Genomic DNA, 18,805 nt, shown 5'->3' on the forward strand with positions numbered 1-18,805 from the left:
GGGAACTGCCCTCGGCTCTGTTCGGCGCGGCTCGTTCGGTTCGGCTTGACGCAGTGAAAGTCGGCTGAACTCGGCAGACTTCGGCTGCCGGCCTAAAGTCGGCGATTTTCGGCTGTTCGACTGCACTCGGTTATTATCGGTTGCGATCAGCGTGCCAGGACTTCCGCCCTTCCTCGCCGCCATGCTGGTTGTGGCTGAAGCCACTTCCGGTCGAACCGCCATCCTTTCTGTGGGCACTCACTAAGGTCCGTCCCCCCCCCCGCTGCTCGCACAGGCGCCTGACCAAATGGACTGCCGCCCGCGGCGCCGCTGCGCCCCCATCCCGTGTCCGCGCACCCGCAAACGCCGCGGAAAATCGCGCCCGGACGGCTCCGGGGTCCGGGTGGCGCGCGCAGGCAGCCGGCTGCCACGCGCCCGGGCTCCTTGCCTTTTTCCCTCCCTTTCGGCCCCGAGCTGCGGGCGGGCGGGCGGCAGCGCCGCCGCCGAGCTCACAATGCGGGGCTGCCACGCGTGTCGGGGACGGGCGGGGGGGACAGCTGCACTACCGCTCTCTGCCCACGCGGTGGCAGCACTGCCGCAGAGCGCCGGCGGGACGGGCGGGGGGGACAGCTGCACTACCGCTCTCTGCCCACACGGTGGCAGCATTGCCGCACAGATCAGGCGGGACGGGCGGGAGGGACAGCTGCACTACCGCTCTCTGCCCACACGGTGGCAGCATTGCCGCACAGATCAGGCGGGACGGGCGGGAGGGACAGCTGCACTACCGCTCTCTGCCCACAGGGTGGCAGCATTGCCGCACAGATCAGGCGGGACGGGCGGGGGGGAAGCTGCACTACCGCTCTTTGCCCACAGGGTGGCAGCACTGCCGCACAGATCAGGCGGGACGGGCGGGGGGGAAGCTGCACTACCGCTCTCTGCCCACAGGGTGGCAGCATTGCCGCACAGATCAGGCGGGACGGGCGGGACGGGACAGCTGCACTACCGCTCTCTGCCCACGCGGTGGCAGCATTGCCGCACAGATCAGGCGGGACGGGCGGGGGGGGACAGCTGCACTACCGCTCTCTGCCCACAGGGTGGCAGCACTGCCGCGCGGCGGCGCGGAGCGGAGCCATAAACGAACGTGCCCAGAAATGCCCTTCCGAACAGCCTCCGGAATAAATGGCCCAAAAGACCCCCGAGCACAATTTAAAAAATCCTTCTACTAACTAAATCCACACCAAAAAAGCCTTTTTTTAAAGCTGCGTTTCAATATTTTTCATATTTTTATTATTCATCATTATAATTTACCTTATATGTTCATACCTGTGTATATTATATATAATACATTATAATATATGATAACAATATATTATATTGTATTTTTTATATTCTTGATATGATATGATTCGGTTTTTTAATATTTTTAATGATTTGTTTTGTATTTATTTTTAAATTTGCGTTTATTTGTCCATATTTATATTATATTTTAAACTATATGAATTCATTAGCCAAACACATCAGGATCACAACTAATTTGAATGAAATTAGCCTGGTTTTCTAAGGGGTAAATTTTTTTCTTAAATTATTGGTATATTTCCTTTTTGTGTGGGGAGGTTATTTTGTTTGTTTGGGGGTTTTTGTTTGTTTGTGAGGGGGTTGTTTTGCTTTTGGATTTTTTTGTGGTTGTTGTTAATAAACAAGGAGGTTCGGAGGGTTACAAAATAAAATGTCTACTTTGTTTTACTGCTACCTCTGAAATACACCTTGACATCAAGTTACTGCTGGTAATACTGCAGTGGGGTAGAATGAGACCGGTTAGGGGGTTGAAAGGAAAAAAACGGCACCACAGTGTTCACAGCTTTCTCCCTTCAGGTTTTTTAATTTAGCAGAGGTTTTGCTAATTGCACTCTCAGTGGACATGGAACTCATTTTTCAACTTCTTTTTTGCCAACAGCCAAACTTCCACATACTCAGGGTAAGAAAAAGTAAGGGGAAAAAAAAAGGAATAAAGAAAACATGAAAAACTATGTAGAGGGAGAAGCGGGATTAGCAAGTTAATGGTTTCTGTGTAGAAGTCCACCAGAAGCGTGGTCAGTGTGCAGAGGCCTTCGTTGATAATGGGAGTCTCCTGGAAAACAGAGAACGCTTGGTCTTTTTTCATGCTATCCTTTTAGACATGATGCCCTTTGTATTAAAGCATGGCACAAATGAATTTAATGTTCTTTGATGTCAGTCTTTTCCTAGTTTTTCTCTCCTTTAGGGACTACATTTTTCTTCAGGTTGTGTATGCTTTTACAGTCTCAGAATTCCATTACTTGTTTTCTATCCTTGTGTTCAGGCTAGCTCCAAAGTTGAAGTTCTGCTCTGAAACTCATGTCAGATTTCCTTTACCAGGCTTTTCTGCCAAGGTCATTCCTGTATGATTTTATCTTGAGAAATGTTTTAGAAATTTGAGTTTCTTGAGAACTGTTTCATCCTGACTTTTTCAGTGCTGCCATGATCCATTGGACACCCTAACTCCGCATCCAATGCTGGGAACACCAACTTAGCCCTAGGCTGGGAAACAGACGACAACACACATTTAAAAATCATCCTTGCCTTGAAGACATTCCACCCTCTTGGCCTCCTCCCATTAACTCTGGAAATGTGCATCCAAACCCAAGTCAGACAGAGCGGGGTGTGTCCTGCGCACCAAAGACCACAGCCCAGAGCCCCAGGAGCCTGAAGATGCTCTGGATTACAATTCACAGCCTCGGAGAACCCTGCATAGTAAAGCCAAGTGGTTTCTCCTTCTCTGAGGGAGGAAAACGCATGACATCGAGGGCTGTCCCAGCTGACCTGGCCCTCGTGGGCACCTGTGTTGCTGAACAGGATGATCAATTGAGTCTCACTCTGCTACTGTAAAACGCCAGAAAGCCTGTGGTTCCGGGGTTCAAAAGCTACTTTTCGGTCAGCAGAAAGGTCTCTGGTTGGGACAGTTCACTGGCAGATCCCAAAAGCTCTTTCCAAGTGCATAAAAACCTACACCTACAAAAAGGTGCCAAGCACAATGGAGTTAAAGATGCTAAGGGCATGGGTTTCCCAAACCACAAGGAAATGATCCCGAGTGTGGCTGAGGGCAGCTCCTCCCTGCACCCTGTGCTCTCCACACCATTCACCCTGCCTGGGAAGGCTGGGGTTTTGGAGCCCCTCTGGGACCCCTCAGCCTGCCTGCCAGTGAGCAGTGATGCTGCCAGTGTCCGCAGCCCTCAGCCCAGTTTGTATCAGTGCGTGGTTCCCGGTGTGGCACTTGTGGCACACGGGTAAGGGGTGGCCCTGGCAGTGCTGGGGCAGCTCTGATGGTCTCAAAGGGCTTTTCCAGCCAGAGGTCCCTCCTATGGGACACCCAGCAACTGACCCAGCTGCACATTAACCTGCCATGAGCCAGAGAAGTCCAAGGCATCCTTGAGAGAGTGCAGAGAGCAGCAAAAAGATCCACAGTTACACCATTTATCCTGCTCCGTGGTTTGCAAGTGGGGCACGAATACCATTTTGTTCCGATCTTGGCAGCTCCAAGGAAAATAACCATTGAGCCGGGAATGAAGATGCCACTTTCCCGATAGTCCTGGCCCAGCAGGTTTCTGTGGGAATCTGAATTATTTGTGCAGTTCAGAAGCTGCGCATCCCTAAACCAATCCTTTGGGAGCATGAAGCTTCCCACAGGCATTTTGTACTTCAATGTGTACCTTCATCACACCGGGACAGTTTAAATGAGAATGAGGTGACTTGGTGACAGCACAGCGTTAGCTCAGACACATCATGAGACTCACCAGGCAACGTTTACTCTCCAGGGACGAGCCACCAGACGAGCCAGCCCTCGCGATGGTGCTGCACGTGTCACTGGCGTGGTGAAGGAAGCCCAAGGTAGATCGTGAAAATTTGAAGAGTAACGTGAAAAACCATTTTTCAGTTATCCTGCTCGCTCACGGCGGTGGCCACAGGGAGACCAGCTCCAACATGTGCAAACAAACACTGCACACAAACAAAACAAGAACCAAAACTCCCTAAGAACCGTGAGTATAGGACCAGAGACACAATCAGGACCCACAGCTGGAGCTCACCTGAAACAGGAGGACATCGCCCGACCCAGGGCTGCTATCGCACTGTATTTTGAACTCTAGGGCGCAGTAAAACGCTCCTTATGATACAGATACGACATTTTGTGACCTCTAGAAGCGCTGAGCAAGCGCCGCGGGAACGCGCCGGGGGCGACACGGCACAGGCGGCCTCCCCTGGGACCGCTTCCTCCTCCCCCTCGGAGCCCGCCCGGCTGCAGAGGCCGCGGCGACGCAGAGGCCGCACCGGAGCGCTGAGCGCCGGGCCGAGCCCGACGGCTCCGGCGGCGAGCCCGGCGCGGACTACAAGTACCATGGGCCCCCGCGCCAAGCGCGCGAGGGCTCCGTGACGCCCCGCGCGGAGCCGCACTACAGGTCCCACAATGCCTCACGCCGCCTGGTGACTCCGCTCCGGTCCCGATTTAAATCCAGGCAGCGAGGAAAATGGCGGCGCGGCGCTGAGTGCGGGGGAGACGGAGATGTCGCTGAGCTTTGGCTGGTTTCCCAGGTGAGTGGGGTTTGGAGGGGGGGAGTGAGTAACGACTGGAGAGAGGGGAGTTCTCGTTCCTCTGCTTCTAGAGCTGGGGTGGGACCGGGATATCGGAGGGAGCGCTGCCCCTTGCCGGGGAAGGGAGAAGCTTGGGGGTGGCCCTGAGGGGCGGCTCTTTTCTGCCTCTCGCCCCCCTCCGTAATACGACCGTGGCTCCCTGAGGGGAGGAGGAAGGGGAGCGTAGACGGGCTGTGTGTGTGAGGAGTATTCCCAGGGCTGGAGATGAGGGGATTCCCCGGGCAATGTGTGGCTGCCTTTACCTCTTTCTAGCTCTTGTAACTTTACTAGTGACTGAGTTTTGAAGGAGCATTCCTGGGGCAGTGGCGGGGAATTGATGCGTGGACTGAAGGCCTCCGGTGATTTTGGGTGGAGGTTCCCCGTAGAATACAAAGAGAACTGAGGTCGCTGTGGACTTGGCTTCAGAATCGTCTGACCCAGGGTTTCTCAGTCTGAGGAGAGGCGAGGTGTGGTGAAATACCTCGTTTAGAATGGCCCTCTCTGCCATTCATCTGGGTTTATCTGGTGCCGAGGCGGTTCCAAAGACCTTGATATCCGCATTCTCCTGGTCATCCTGTACCCTCGGTAAGTTTTAGAGCTGACTTCTCTTGTCTCCTTATCTCTGGTAATAAGGGATGAAAAATACTGCAACTGAAAGGTTCATTTCCACGCCTCTTACCAATTTCTGCGTCGTAGTTGTAATGAAACTGTATTGTTGAGGGGTGGAGATGAGAGTTCCACCCCCCCCGACATCGCATGCCACTTTAGGCGTTAGTGTTTCTGGGGTATAAATAGGGTGATTATGAGTTAGAATGTAGCGTGAGGTTGAGATAATTCCCACAGTTTTCTTTCTTTGGTTCTAAAGTTGGTTCTGTTCGTGGTTTCTGCTCCTACTCCTTAGCACGGTCAAGTTTTCCTTTAAAAGCAAAGCTTCTCAATTTGTCAGCTCATTTTAAGACTCGTTTGAATCCTCAGTATCTTCTTCCTCTTTTACATAGAAGTTAACAGAACGTAGTATTTTGGATTCTAACTGGAATAACAAGACAAAACAAAAGGAAATCTGAAAGTGTGGGGCATGGCAATATCTACTGTATGGTATCTGTAATACAGTTAAAATGGGTTCTTACAATAAGCTTAAAATTCTGTCATCACTACGGTAAAAGTAAATATTTTCTTATGGAATATTTCCACCTTAAAATGTTCTGTTTCACATGAAACAAAATTGTATGTTCTGAATATAAAATATAGCTTCATAAAAACAAATAGTATATGAACAAAAGCCAGAGAATAAAGGCTTGGCTTTAGAGGAAACAGACAAAATTGGGTGCTTTTTTGGGGAGTTTGGACTTTTTGTTTTTATTTTAGTTTTGTTATATAACAAATATTCTTGTATATACTTTTGTTTTTTAAACAAGCTTCTGTGTAATGGCATGCAGTAGTTATATTTACTGTTAACTGCTGTTACAGTGGGCTGTTCAACTGACTGTTGTAAAGAATTTCCTTCAGCTCTGTTACTACTGTTGGTTTTTTGTTGTTATTTTGGGGGGGTCTTTGGTTTTTTTTTTTAACTCATACCAGTGGATTTGGTGGATTCACTGCAGACATGTGAAGATAGAGGCGGTGGGATACGGGAAGTGGTAGACAAACCCAGCCTTCAGCCTCACTTTAAGTACCTCTTCTGATTACAGTCTGTTGTTGCCGGTCTGATTGTATTTGGAAATGCACTTGTGTGCATTTTGGGCTCGCCTGTGGCTTTGTCTTTCTTTTAAATGTTCGTTTGAGGCCCTCGTTCATCCTGGATTTGGATTTATTTACTTGGAAGTTTTGCCTTGCTTAGTTACCAGTTTTTGGGGTGTTTGTTTGTGGGTTTTTGTTATTGTTGTTTTTTGGCATTGTATCAGCGATGTATACCCTAATGTATAACTCAGACAAAATGCAGATTAGAAAGAAGCAGATATCTTTTACAATGGAACCTTATCTTTTGATCACGGTGGGGCTTTTTTAAATTAATAATGGACAAGAATTCACGATCACAAAACCTTTGAGATTAATCTCTGTTTTGCAGAGATTTCATAGAAGAGGGGGGGTGTTTTTATTTTTCAAGAACTCTGGGAAAGAAAAGATGTTTTGATTATATTTGCCTGCAAAATTAAACCATTTGTAGCAAGTGTAAAGGTATTGGACTCTACCGTCTGACACTACGGGCTGCTTTAGCTCCTGCATTTGAATGAGTCTCTCTTGAAAAGGTGATCTTAAACCACTGTACGATACAGCATCTTCTGCATTTCATGTTCGAGCTTTTTGAGTATTTAGAAATATCTTAAATATTCTTCTGACTTGTTTTAATGATTTTAAAAAAAATGGAGGAGAATGGGAGGGGAGGAATAGTATCCTTTCTGCCAAGGATATGAGAAGGTGGTGAAGAATATCTACCCTCAATCCTGGGGCAGCCTGCCTCTGTAGTTTCTTCATTTGTTTCCCCCCGGCTAGATCTATTGATGTTTCTAGATGTAGCGTTTTAGGAAAGAAGCAATTGTAAAAGAATTCAGCTGGTACTGATTTAAATCTGCTACAGAATGTATTACCACTCCCTCTGATTTTTGTATGCTGCATTTAGTTGAGTGAAGGCAAATCAAATTATTTTGTGCATCATATAAATGGAGGGTATATTTCAGATGTATCCTATTACTTTAATAAGACTTAATTGGTGACTTTTTAAATTCACAGTTATCAATAAACTGATTTTTGAAAAGTGAAATAAAATTACCTTGCCTTCAATCTCATGAAGGATTTTTAGTCTTTTGTGTGCAGTGCATCTAGTAACAGAATGCCCTGCCTCACTGAAACGTCCCAAAGTGATTGAACAGGTAATGGAATGGGGATTGGATTGGGTGACTTTTGTTGCCATGTCTTTTAATGGACGGGTTAAGTAAAAGACAGAACTGAACAATTTACTTGCAAAAAAACCAGTCAAATACCTGTTCTCTCCAGTGTTTTGGGGGAACGACTGTTCAGAATAGTCAATCAGGAAAAGAGTTTTCTGGTTCATTCTGTGTGAGTCTAAAGAACTAAATAAATCTAAATCAAAGGTAGCATTCCTCTGGTTTTGCTTTGTGCACTCGGTTTGTAATTCTGACGCTTTACCGATTGCCCTATAGAGTATATTAACATTTTAACGCTGCTGGGTTTCTTCATCACATTCTCTGGAGGCTAGTAAGTCACAGAAAAAGATAAACTGTGCTACTTGCTTTTTGCTGCTGTGTGTGTCTGGGGGGGCAGCAGCTAATATAGTCTGTGTGGAAAAACTTTTTCTAAAACCTTTTAGATATTAGGAGCATACGTGTGTGCGCGCACATAAACTATCGGTATATGGAAATGCTACACTGTTTTTTTTGAATCTTATGGAAGAATTAGTAAAGGTTCAAAAATTAATTTCTTGTATTAATAATGACAACCTTAAAATGGCTTTCTGTTTTTGGCAGCTTACGTCTTAAGGAGATGATTTCAAACAAAAATTTGCAATTTCTTTGCCAGTGACTTGGATAGGCTTTTCAGACATCTTCCCTCATAATAATTTTTCTTTCCCCATAAAGGCTAGGCTAGAGAAGTTAGGTGGAAATAGGGAATTATGACTTGGTTTGCAGTTCTTTTTGTGCTCTGTCCATCTTTGCTGCTGCAATGAACTAAAGCAGACATAGCAGCATCTTCTGTTATAGTACTCTCCTGGTTTTATCTCCTATGGCAGCCTTTTTGATGTTCATAGTAGAGATTTCTGGCTCAATGGGCAGGACATCAGTCAGCATATTGCTTAACGTTCTCAGGCAGTAATTGAAAGAATCCCCTTCTAATCAGTATTCCGAGTATTTATCTAGTCATGGATTCAAAGGTAGTGCTAATGGCAACAAAAGCAAGAGTACTATTCACTTGATTAAAATAGAACAAGCCAACATCTCCTGTTAACCTAGAATGTACATTTGATCCCCACCCCCCCCTTAAAAAGAAGGCAGTTTCTCTAATCAGTGCCCAGAAAACTGAGAAAAGAAAACATCTTCCCTGGCTGAAGTAGCTTTCAAAGATTCTTGTATTACCGCTGCAGGTTTTCTGTTGAACCCCCTAATCCTTGGTGATGTATATTCGAGGCTGATGAATAAGATTTGTAGAGGTGAAATATAGAACTAGTGCTAGCAAACTTGCCGGACTTGTATTGGCTGCGTGGAGACAATAAGCAAATAACAGGGATGATGAGTGGGATTCAGGAACAAGGGAAAATGAGTGCAAATTTGAGAAAGTTGGAGGAGAGCCATCACTTGATAGGAACAGAATAGCTTGTGTTGTCATCCACTGTACTTTCTGTTCAAACGTACCGCTACAAGGTAGCTTTATCAAGTGTTTTGTCTTCTCTTACCCATCTATTTTTCTCTAGCTGAGCCTCAAGTGACCTCTATCAAGATTAATACACAGTATGATAATACTCCAGATTGGCCAAGCAATGCTTTTGTTATATGAGCAAATTTTTTTCCTTCGCCCTCATCTTAGCTCTGCTTTATAGCACTGAAACTTTTGCTTTGAACTAAAGAGTCTGTCTAGGCAGAAGTGGAAGGTTGATTGAGCAGTATATTTGAGAGAGCTTTTTAAAAAGCTTTTTAAAACAGTGGAAATTTCCAGGCTTCAATAAATTAAAAAAAAAAAAAAGCTTTTAGGGTCTGGTTTAATAAATGCTTTGCAAGAAGAGAAATATGTAAAGGAACCGCAGACATTCTGGATGTCAGCCTGAGAAATTTTCCACTGTTTCCTTTAATAACATGCAGGCATGCTTTTATTGCTGGAATTTCAGTTAGGAATCTTCTTCTGACTGAAACTTCAAACTATTTGGTGAACAAATGCTTGCTGAAAATCAATTGTCAAGAAATGAATTCTCATGTGCAAGACTGTGCATAAACCACTCTCATGCTGGGTATCAACTACTGATTATCTTACTTCAGTTTCTTGTTTTTCAGTGTGTTAACTGTTCCTATTTCTACGTGATCGCTGCTAGTTGACAGTACGTCTTTTCCCGCTTCCAATGGTAATTGTAGACCAACGTTTCCAGTAAGGACTGTATGCTGCTAAGCTAGAAATCTTAATAATCCTATCTTTAATATACAAAGGAAGAAAGACATTAGGAAACACATCTTTTGTAAAAGAGTTAAAGACTATTTAATGGTTATTTTTAAATTTATTGTAGTTTCAGATACAATGGTGAAAATCAAACTGAAGGCATCTACAGGTTCAACCTCGTTTGTCTACCTTAAAGCTCTTTTCTATGTAAGTTGCTCTTGTTTACTAAAAGCTACCTGACCTTTTTCCAAGGTGTAGAGGACTCTGTACTTGGAATGTGTCTTGTCTTTCTGTCCCTACAGATATTTATTGTTGGCTTGCTCTGTTTTGGGGTAGAGCCTAAAGAATCCTTCATACGTTCAGCTGAGGTTTTTTGTTGTTGTTGTTTTTTTTTTTTTTTTTTTTTTTTTTTTTTGTTGTTGTTGTTGTTGTTTTTTTTTTCTTAAATGCCGGGGTGGGAGCTAAGCTACTGTATTGTGTAAAAAGTAAGTGACATCAAAACAAATTCTTGTCTTTCTAGTATTAATTGAAAATACAAAACCTGAACCCTTCAAAGGCATGTTAATGGAATTTTGTCTTTTTGAGACAGTGTAGTACATTTCCACAGCTCTTGAGCCATGTCAGGGCCATTGTGCTTCCTTTTCTGCCACCTCTCTTTGTTGGGCTACTTTTTTTTTTTAATAATAATTATATAAAAATTTCAACATCTGAGTTCCTGACTGCTCGTAATCCTTTCTCATGTATTAAGTTACTGCTAATGAGAATGCTAATGACTAAAGTTAAAAGTAGAGCATGTTGAACTCGACATGAACTTTAATATCTTTTCCAGCTTATGTAGGGATTGTATTGTGAATTGTATATTAATTGGTTGCTCGCTGATTAAAAGTACTGAAATTACTGCCGTTGCTTTGTATATCCCTTTTGGATATCTTATATTAATGTGTTACCTTACAAATTTGATGCAAAGTTAAAGCTTGAGATGGGATTTCTAAGTCTTAGTGAGACTTTTTCTTCCTGAAGGCAAAAGTGTATTGCTGAAGACATAAGATAACTGAAATGTGTTTATTGTCAAAGCCTAAAACCAAGTTACTTTGTTTATTTGGGCTTCGGATAAAGCTAGGGTGTCAGATGAGATTTTTCACTATAGTGCTAGATGCTACAGCCTTACAGAAGTTCCAGTGTTCTTTGAGTTTGGTTTTGCATTTATCTTTATTCTGCTAATTGCAGTTCTGCAATTAAACCACTTCTGCACTGAGCAAAGGCTGAATGCATGAAGATTTGATCAACTTAAAGTAAAAAAACCTCAAATGCTTCTTGTTCTGGTAGTAGCTTCTAGTGCGGTTTGGTTACTTCTGATATTTTATTCTCGTCCTCTACAGATGTAGATTTGGTAACTACAGGTAGTAATTCCAGTCAGTGTGGTCACTGAAGAGGAAGCCACAGTGACTTAAGAAAACTTTCTTTTCGAGGTGACTGGATATATCCCTACCACTTGGTTTAGGAGACTTGTCCTTATTCCAGTGATGCTTTGGTCTTTATTGCTGGTGTTTTACCTAGGGAAGAGGAGGGTGTGCTATAGCCAATAGATCTTTGTTCAGTTTTCCTCCACCCAGTAAAATAAAAAGCAAATATGAATTAATTCCTCTGTCAAAATGATAGACCAGTGCTAAGTAGTGTGCAGAAAGTTGAGTATTGCCAGTAAAGAAAAAGGTTAGAAAACTGAAAATACTACATAATTATACAGTCATGCTATGCCTGCCTCTTGAATACAAGTATTTCTGGTATATGCAGTATCAAAGAGTATAATGGACTATGTTTCTCTGTATTTTTAATGAGACACAAAATTTCCAGCATTTCTCTCTTTTTTTTTTTTTTTTTTTTTTTTTTTTGGCCTTACAGTACAAGGCAGATCTATACAAAACCACAAGTGTGATGGAAAATCAGCCGGAAGAAAAGTGTTTTCTTCTCCACTCATTTCACTTACTCTCTTTATTATCAGATGACAGGCTTAAAAATAAAAAAAAAAGGATACTTTCAGATAGTGTAGAGTTAACTACAGAACTGACTGCCACAGAATATCCAGCAGTTAGGAGACTCATTCCTTTTGAACAAGGAAATTCCTGAACAGTAGATTGTGAAGTTCTAGAGTGTGTTAAAACCCATTCATATGCTTTCTCTTTTTAGGCATTCCTACTGGCTTCTGGTGTAGCGAATACTGTGCTAGGTAAGCTTTCTGTCACGACTACTTTGTTTTTTCTGCATCAATTCTCATAAACTGTTGATATTTAGGGAATTAAAAAAGGGAGAAAGTAATTAAAAAAATAAAGAGGGGTTTTTTTGATGTTCTATGTTAATATGGTATATAGTTTGCTGTCTTCCACTTATACTTGAGGAAGTGCATGGTATGACATGGCTTCGCTATGTATCATGGTATCTAACACTTTCAGGCTTTTGGGGAATACTTGGACCATTAAAGGATGATCCCCATTAAAGGTGGGATAGAGTGCTAGTATCCTTGTGTGTATGTATCTGCCTTTGGTTTTCTGTTCTCACTGTCGCTGGTACTTGAGTATTCTTCCCGAAGTAACCGATAATTGTTCTGAGCAAAGTATTCACGTTACTTTGAAAGACTGATGGTAGGAGAGGATTTCGTAGCTATATCTGTTATGGGCTCAGTGCAGATATAATGCGAATCACTGTTGGGTATCTTTTGTTTGAGGTTTGGTCATAGCTTCTGGGGTAAACAATTTAGCCTTCAATACTCGGTTAGATTGATAGGTCAGCTTCTGTTGATACCTGTTGCTGGAGAGTAGTGAAACTGAAAACTTGTCTGGACATTCTATTCAGTGGCATTTTGGTCTCAAGAAAGGAAGCACCTCCTTTGGAATAATCTCTTGTTGTAAGTTCAGTCTCTATGCTCTGCAGTTTAGCAGGTGCCCTGAAATAGAGTTCAGGTGAGCTGGCTTGGTTAGAATAAGGTAGGATTAAAGTAGAATGAAGTAAATGAAAGGAGACAGTTGAAAGCAAACCTTTGGAGAACGATCTCTTCAAAGGACAGAAGAATTCCTGTTTTTTTTCAGATGTCGTGCTCATCAAAACATTACTGTTCCTAAGCCATGTTTTGCAGACAGATGACACACTGAGCTAAATAGTATGAGGTGAAGACAAATAACTTTTGACCCTGACTGGATGCAGTCACTTGTCTGAGCATATTGTCTGCCATAAAAAAAAAGCTCACATCAATTTTATTTTTCAAGAGGATTAATGATATCAGGCTTTAGTTTTGTATGCTCTTTTCATGTGTTCCCTCCATGGTATGCTGTGATTATCCTGTTATTGTTTGTACATTTATAGGCTTCATCTGTGCGAGAATCTAACAAGTTTTTGTACTGATGAAAGCTCAGGGGTAGATAAGGCTTTGTAGCTTTTTGAACTTTCAGTGGACTGTTAGGTACTCTAAAAATTACTTACTGGACCTTGAAAAGAGAAGCTATTCTATGCCCAGAGAGACAATTATTAGTAACTTTCCTCCTAACAATTTTGACAGGGCCCAAGAACATAAACTTCTGACTGCAGTGTACCTAAACGTAACTTCCCACGCTGTGTGGGATGTACTGTAGCAGAGAGTCATTCACTGGATGAATGAGGCTTGGCATTTACCGATAAGAAAACACATTGTATCGATCACGCTTCACAGCCCATCTTCTCCAGTTGCATGACGTAAATGCATGACCATGTGCTCCTCAGTTAGTTACTATGTTATATTTGTTTATCAGATGCTAATATGACAACTTTTCAGCGCAGAGATCTGGCTGAATACTAACTTTAAAGATCAAACCGTGTCTCTTCAGCTCAGGGCTTTGTTGAATGTTAGATACGATTCAGTCGGCCTACTTGTATGGGAACTAAAGAAAAAAAATGCATTTAAGGAAAAAGTAATAATAAAAAATGTACAGCTCTGTCCTGACATTTCCACCAGTGCACTATAGAAGAATATGTAAAATTTGCTTCCTGGTGATGTGAAACTGTACAACTGCTTAGCCATTTATCTATAAGCAAGGAAGGAACTGGATCTGAAGACATTATAAATACTTTTGGCACTTGAAGAGGGACGATATCGTCCCATCTGGTTTTGGTAGTCATTGACCTCTCGTACTAACTTCCAGAATGGCCGCTAATCTTGCTAAAATTACTTAGAATTTTTATGCTAATGTCGATAGTGTCATTTTGGAGAGCTCTGCAGATAAACATTAGTGTTTGAGAAGGGGCATTTGTATAAAAACTTTCATGAATAAGACTGATTTTCTGCCTGCTTGAGGAATCCTTGGGAGCTTAATGTGAGATTTGTTGAAAAATGGCTTTTTAATGAAAGTGAAGATTTGCTTTCATTCAGGATTCACTGCTTCTTTCACGGAATATTAGAAAAACTAGAAGCATAAGGTTTTTATGCAATGGAACTTCCTTGTAAAGAATAGAAAAATTTGGACCAAAAAAAAAATCCAGAGGGCACTGAGAACCTTATTCAAAAGCATGCCTTTTTTTCTCATAAATAGGAGGGAAAAAAGATCCTTGACGGTAGGAATGAATGTTGTAGTTAGGATTACATACTTTGTGTCCAATAAAGATGGGACTGTTCATGTATGTATGCAAAATCTAAAGCGTACATGATATTAATAAAACATATCTCTCAAATCAGAACCAAAAAGAATGTGGTAATGTATCTTAAAATTAAACAAAGTAGGATCAATTGTAATGTTACTTTCCTGTCTTAGTGGCCCATTTTTACAATGCTTTACCTCAGTATCTTATGTACTACATCCCAGTTTATCTCTGTAGTAGTAGTAGTACATAATACTCTGTAGTACATAATTCCCTGATGACAATGTCTTACTGAAACTCATAGCGTAATTGTACTAGCATCAATCCAAACACCGTGAGCGAAGTTAGTGCTGGTCGGTCAAAGTTTTGTTCAGTCAAGTATTAAAAGCCTCTCAGGATAGGGATTCCATAGGCTATCTGAAAGCGGTTCCTGTGTTCAGTCGCTATTTATAAACTGAAATTTAAGTTGTTGCAGGTAGTAAAGCTTGCCCTTTTCTTGTAGGCTTTAGAGGAGACTCTGTGCCTCTCCAGTCTCTGATACCTCTCTGGGTGACAGAACTCTGTTTTATGTAGCAGTGAGCAAAGATACCAACCTTTGGCCTTTTCCTTTTTATTATTCTACCTTGCTTAATTTTTAAATAATTGAGCCCTTAAATTTAAGATTTTATTTGACCAGAAACATGCGCAATACCACTACAGCTTTGTTTTGAGCAGTAAATTGTAGCGGGTGCTCTCTGATAACCTGACAGTATTGTGGAAAGATTAATTAACCTGATTTGGGGGGGATTCTCTTCTGTCCTTATTTTGCGATTTCACTCAAGGTACTCTACTGAGCTCTGTTCACTATGAATGAAATATGGTAAATAATATGAAAAAGAGGAAGGGGGATCCTAATTAATGGTGTGCTCAAATCTGTTGGTATAACATAGGTAGACAACTGATTTTGCTTCAAATATTGAATGGTAAGCATTTTTGTTGAACTAAATGAATACCTCCTGCAGCCAAACGTAGTGTACCTGCATATACTCAGACTTAATCAGATTTTAATTACGGCATTGAGCTTGAAACATTTCCATATTTCAAGGACAAATCGGAGTTTAGAAATGTCACCTTTGTATTAAGTATCTGTACTTATTCCTTTCAATTAAAAAAAAGTTATATGTCAGCACTTATGCTATGCATGGAAAATTTGAACTATTTTGATTTCCTTTCTTCAGTAGCTTATTTTGATTTTAGTAGTTTCTGGTCTTGTACTCTCAAATCTGAGAGTCTAGTTATGCCAAAACTCATTAACTTCATTAACAGGCCTTTAAATATTATTAGATCAGCAAATACCAAGATCTAATCTTAAAAACAAAGAGGATGTGTGTTTTTCAGTAAATTTAAAAAAGAATCTATTTTAATTGCACAATGGAGAAGATACTAAGTAGGATTCTCAAAAGCATACTTAAGACGCTAGGCATTTAACTCTCCTTAAAGCCAGTTTTTGTGAGTCTGTGTAGACTCACACAATATGAAACCCTGTAATGGATAGATGCCTTCCCCCTTACTCTCTCCCCACAGCACTCAAAACACCTTTTCAGAATATGAATCTACATTTTTTTAAAAGTATAACATTTCCAGTGTAAAATAATATATTTACTGACATTAACGCTATAACTTAGTTCCTGTGTACACACGTGAATAAATGTTCGTAAGTACTGCATCTGCTGACTATCAAAATGTGCCAAAGGCAAGGCAGTGTGATTTATGGAGTATATTTCTTTCATGCTTATGGGCCCACCCTTACTGATGGGTGTAAATATATTCCAACAGTTAAATGGGTGCTTTAAATGTCAGTTGTTCTTAATCAGAAGTTGTGATCTGTCGTAATCAAGCCAGTATGTAGCAGTGTTGTTTACTCTCCACTGGAAAAAACCTCTGTGTCCTGGTCTGAATGTCCCTGGAACTCTCCAAGTACCCATGCTGGGCAAAGGCCAAGTTAAGATACAGATCCTCGACAGACTTCAGATCTCCATTTATAAGACGATTACCTGTTACTGTGTAGTAGATTGGAAGTGATTGCCGTGTTACTACGTATGAGCCTTTGTGTGGGACTGGCCCCCATCAGTTCACAGAAAAGACTACTATAGCCTTATTTGCCTGTTGCATCATCTGTACAGTGCACTGTTTCAGGAATCTGCTTAGATTAAGAATGTGCAACAAGGATTAAAGAAGTGTTGAGTGGTGGAACTGACAATACTAGATGAAGTTTTTTGAATGACTTCACATCTTTAGTATTTTCAGTGTAAGTTCTTGGATATCTTTAAAAAAGCCTTTGGAAAAAATAGTATAATTTGCCATAAGGCAATTTCTACTCTGTTTGCCAGTAAGATACTCATCGAGCAGGGTGCCGCCTTGGTCACTAAACTGAGTGCGCCTTCTTACATGGGTTACTCGCTGGAGGGGCAGGAAGTGGGGTTTTAGCACTGTTGGCTGCAACCTCCAGCTGCCATTTCAAATGAAATCTTGAATTAGGAGGGAGGTAAGGGTGGCCTTTGCTAAGCCCTTGATCCTGCTGCTGCCTCATGCTTTGTGGATGCTGTATATGGGTGTGGCACTATAACCTTGAAAAATGTCCCTGTTCACTAGCTGCTGTGCTGCCGGGCACTTTAACTGCTTTGTAGCTTGCATGTTTATAGAGAAAAGTTGTTCTTGGTCTTGGTAATATAGTGATAAAGCATGTTTTGTTCTGTCAGCATGGAGGAGCTGTGCAGCAACAAAGCTAACTTGGTTAGATAAAATACTTGAGGATCTTGGCCACTGGTTTAAAACAAAACTGAGCATGTTCGAGTATTTTAAATAAGGCACTTACCAGCTATACAGATATCTTCATTGAAGCAGCGAGATAAAGTTCAGTTTGTTTAGACATTCGACCAGTTTCTCTTCCAAAGCTTTAACTTCTTGGACCGATTAAAAGGTTACACTTTGTTCCACAGAATTCTCCGCTCATTTTTTAAATGTCTGAACCAAAAAGTAGTTCTGAGATGTACGTCAGAGACAGGCATTAAAGAATTAAAACGGGCTGCTGTGATGGCACATGTTAGGCATCCTTAAGCACAGATGGAGTTGTGCCTGCACAGGCGCTGATATGCTGTAGTTTATTTTTCTATTTTAGGCAAAGATGCCCACCCAAAACTAGCAAGGTTCCTTTCTTTTTACTGCACCAGTTTGTCAAATTTAACTTTCATTTGGTAGATCATCGTAATTTCAGCCTGATATGAAACATCCGTTGCAATTCTGGGTTTCTCAAGGCTGTTTTATTAAAGATGAAGTATATTAAGTTGAGGATGAGTGTGTGTATGTCTGTGTGTCCCCAGATGTCCTTGTGGAAATGTCTGTTGATGTATGGTTTTAAATGCACTTCAGCAATAGACTCCTTCCACCCTCTTGCCAATGTGGTGCTCCAAATTGTAGAAAAAGCAAAGTTAATACTATTTCTGTTTGGTAGGGTCTTTTTTACAGGACCTGTTATTTTTAACAAGGAAGGGAAAATGACATTCGATTGGCCTCATGCATAATGCAAATGTGGCACATTTTAAAAACAACTTACTTTAAAATTTCTTTACAGGGCTTAAAATATCTTTACACATTACAGGTGAACATGGCTTACTTGTAATTGTTTTTGTACGCTAGGTACAGTCTTCAGAAACTGGAAAAACGCATGCTGTAGATTTCTGTAAAGAGCTTGCATGGTTTCCCAAAATGTGTTTTTCCTAAATGACTTCAGAATAGGACACTGTGAATTGCATGGAGCCTCACAGTCTCACTGAGACTGAGACATGCTGTTAATTTAAGGGCAGTCTTACTAGCTTTGTGAACTGCATGATAAAACATACATAGTTAAAAACAAAATTGAGAAAATTGCATACAGTTTAGTAAAGCCTCCTCGGAATTATTTTTTATAGGCTTGCCGGTGCATCATTGTGAATCTTGTTTGCTTGGAACATTTATTGTAGACTCAGACTTTAGTTTTTGGGTTACTTATGTAGTGATGTAGTAAAACGTTCCAAATTTTACTCAACTTTTGTAATTGGTGTATTTTTGGAGACAGTGCTAGCAATTGCCAGTATTGTCTTCCCATCCCCCAGCTTCTGAGTCTAGTTTGCTTGCAGCTGCAGTTGTAGGCATCTTTCTTTCAGGAAGTGACCTTGACTTGTATTAATCAAATTCAGAAAACACAGAAAAGCTTCTTGGTAACATGCTGACTTGATATAAAGTTTTATAGTATCCACTTTCTTGTAAAATGAGGCCATCTTGCAAAAAAAGAATTCATTTATGATATCTTACTGTAAAAGAATTTCTCTAAAGTGACACGATATTCAGAGAAGGCAAAACAACAAAATTGAGCTGCACTTTTTACTGAGAGGAATGTATTGAGGGCTTTTTATAAAAGTAATTAAGTCTTAAATTGGTATTGGCAAAACTGCATCCTAATCTAGGTAAGCTG

At 41.6% G+C, this 18,805-nt stretch overlaps 1 protein-coding gene and 1 long non-coding RNA gene across 9 annotated transcripts in view; one reads left to right on the top strand and one right to left on the bottom strand.

The window, feature by feature from the left end:
• Nucleotides 1–1,830: 1,830 nt before the first annotated feature.
• LOC136298528 (uncharacterized) lies at nucleotides 1,831–4,364 on the bottom strand. Its single transcript, XR_010723326.1, has 3 exons — nucleotides 4,080–4,364; nucleotides 3,789–3,990; nucleotides 1,831–2,535 (listed from the first exon to the last, which is right to left on the bottom strand). It is a non-coding gene; the product is annotated as an uncharacterized lncRNA (long non-coding RNA).
• Nucleotides 4,365–4,458: 94 nt separating this feature from the next.
• Nucleotides 4,459–18,805, top strand: part of NCOA3 (nuclear receptor coactivator 3) — a 53,560-nt gene continuing 39,213 nt past the window's right edge. For 3 of the 8 annotated variants that reach the window (XM_066199294.1, XM_066199297.1, XM_066199296.1), the window contains exons 1-3: nucleotides 4,461–4,581; nucleotides 9,845–9,924; nucleotides 11,902–11,941. The gene's annotated coding sequence lies outside the window, so the exon portion shown is untranslated. Of the gene's footprint in view, nucleotides 5,206–9,844; nucleotides 9,925–11,901; nucleotides 11,942–18,805 lie in introns of all 8 variants that reach the window. The other 5 variants (XM_066199289.1, XM_066199290.1, XM_066199291.1 and 2 more) reach the window with 4 other exon arrangements.

Source organism: Chamaea fasciata, unplaced genomic scaffold (assembly GCF_029207755.1).
Source record: "Chamaea fasciata isolate MVZ Bird 193981 ecotype frontalis unplaced genomic scaffold, bChaFas1.0.hap1 SCAF_17, whole genome shotgun sequence".
NCBI classification, from domain to species: Eukaryota; Metazoa; Chordata; class Aves; order Passeriformes; family Sylviidae; genus Chamaea; species Chamaea fasciata.